A 2,996-nucleotide genomic window follows, 5' to 3' on the forward strand; every position below is an offset into this window, starting at 1 on the left:
CGGAAGTATGCTGGATGTAATGGTATATAGATGTTTTTTAGGGTGAACCTCCACTTTAAGTTACACAAAGGCGCGTGCTCTCCTCCAGCTGTTGTAGGGGATGTTTCAAGAAGGAGAACGGGAGAAGGGGCTGGTAAATATTTAATTTACCAGCCCCCTTCTTTTCTGAATGTGAGTACCGATCGCTTCTGTGTTCATTCTTAACTGAAGCATAGAAAACTGTTTATTATGCTTCAGTCTGTGCATGAACAGGAAGCTTCTCAGCACAGAGCCCTTCCCATTTGTTCCCTGTCCAGTGCAGCTGAGTTTGCAGCGAAAGGGACTGGGGAAGCTCTGTTCTTGGTCCATTTCTCAGTCTCAAAAGTGAGGCATCAGGGGTTTGTTTAGACCCTTGATACCCCACCAAACCCTCCTAAAAACATTGTAAAAAAAAAATCATAAAAAATATGATTAAAAAATTGAAGATAAAAAAAAAACGACTGATGCCATCCACTGCCCTACTGACAACAATCTCTGCTCTACTGACATCGTCCACTGCCCTACTGACAACAATCTCTGCCCTACTGACAACAATCTCTGCCCTACTGACAACAATCACTGCCCTACTGACAACAATCACTGCCCTACTGACACCAATCTCTGCCCTACTGACAACAATCTCTGCTCTACTGACACCGTCCATTGCCCTATTGACAACAATCTCTGCTCTACTGACACCGTCCATTGCCCTACTGACAACAATCTCTGCTCTACTGACACCAATCTCTGCTCTACTGACACCAATCTCTGCTCTACTGACACCGTCCATTGCCCTACTGACACCAATCTCTGCTCTACTGACAACAATCTCTGCTCTACTGACACCGTCCATTGGCCTACTGACAACAATCTCTTCTCTACTGACACCGTCCACTGCCCTACTGACACCAATCTCTGCTCTACTGACACCGTCCACTGCCCTACTGACACCGACACCAATCTCTGCTCTACTGACACCGTCCATTGCCCTACTGACACCAATCTCTGCTCTACTGACACCGTCCATTGCCCTACTGACAACAATCTCTGCTCTACTGACACCATCCACTGCCCTACTGACAACAATCTCTGCTCTACTGACACCGTCCACTGCCCTACTGACAACAATCTCTGCTCTACTGACACCGTCCACTGCCCTACTGACACCAATCTCTGCTCTACTGACACCGTCCATTGCCCTACTGACACCAATCTCTGCTCTACTGACACCGTCCATTGCCCTACTGACAACAATCTCTGCTCTACTGACACCATCCACTGCCCTACTGACAACAATCTCTGCTCTACTGACACCATCCACTGCCCTACTGACAACAATCTCTGCTCTACTGACACCGTCCACTGCCCTACTGACAACAATCTCTGCTCTACTGACACTGTCCACTGCCCTACTGACACCAATCTCTGCTCTACTGACAACAATCTCTGCCCTACTGACAACAATCTCTGCTCTACTGACACCGTCCATTGCCCTATTGACAACAATCTCTGCTCTACTGACACCGTCCATTGCCCTACTGACAACAATCTCTGCTCTACTGACACCAATCTCTGCTCTACTGACACCAATCTCTGCTCTACTGACACCGTCCATTGCCCTACTGACAACAATCACTGCCCTACTGACACCAATCTCTGCTCTACTGACAACAATCTCTGCTCTACTGACACCGTCCATTGGCCTACTGACAACAATCTCTTCTCTACTGACACCGTCCACTGCCCTACTGACACCAATCTCTGCTCTACTGACACCGTCCACTGCCCTACTGACACCGACACCAATCTCTGCTCTACTGACACCGTCCATTGCCCTACTGACACCAATCTCTGCTCTACTGACACCGTCCATTGCCCTACTGACAACAATCTCTGCTCTACTGACACCGTCCACTGCCCTACTGACACCAATCTCTGCTCTACTGACACCGTCCATTGCCCTACTGACAACAATCTCTGCTCTACTGACACCATCCACTGCCCTACTGACAACAATCTCTGCTCTACTGACACCGTCCACTGCCCTACTGACAACAATCTCTGCTCTACTGACACCGTCCACTGCCCTACTGACAACAATCTCTGCTCTACTGACACTGTCCACTGCCCTACTGACACCAATCTCTGCTCTACTGGCACCGTCCATTGCCCTACTGACAACAATCTCTGCTCTACTGACACCGTCCACTGCCCTACTGACAACAATCTCTGCTCTACTGACACCAATCTCTGCTCTACTGGCACCGTCCATTGCCCTACTGACAACAATCTCTGCTCTACTGACACCGTCCACTGCCCTACTGACACCAATCTCTGCTCTACTGACAACAATCTCTGCTCTACTGACATCGTCCACTGCCCTACTGACACCAATCTCTGCTCTACTGACACCGTCCATTGCCCTACTGACAACAATCTCTGCTCTACTGACACCATCCACTGCCCTACTGACAACAATCTCTGCTCTACTGACACCATCCACTGCCCTACGGACAACAATCTCTGCTCTACTGACACAGTCCACTGCCCTTCTGATACCAATCTCTGCTCTACTGACACAGTCCACTGCCCTACTGACACCAATCTCTGCTCTACTGACAACAATCTCTGCTCTACTGACACCGTCCATTGGCCTACTGACAACAATCTCTTCTCTACTGACACCGTCCACTGCCCTACTGACACCAATCTCTGCTCTACTGACACCGTCCACTGCCCTACTGACACCGACACCAATCTCTGCTCTACTGACACCGTCCATTGCCCTACTGACACCAATCTCTGCTCTACTGACACCGTCCATTGCCCTACTGACAACAATCTCTGCTCTACTGACACCGTCCACTGCCCTACTGACAACAATCTCTGCTCTACTGACACCAATCTCTGCTCTACTGGCACCGTCCATTGCCCTACTGACAACAATCTCTGCTCTACTGACACCGTCCACTGCCCTA

This window comes from Rana temporaria, chromosome 3, assembly GCF_905171775.1.
Source record: "Rana temporaria chromosome 3, aRanTem1.1, whole genome shotgun sequence".
Classification (NCBI taxonomy): domain Eukaryota; kingdom Metazoa; phylum Chordata; class Amphibia; order Anura; family Ranidae; genus Rana; species Rana temporaria.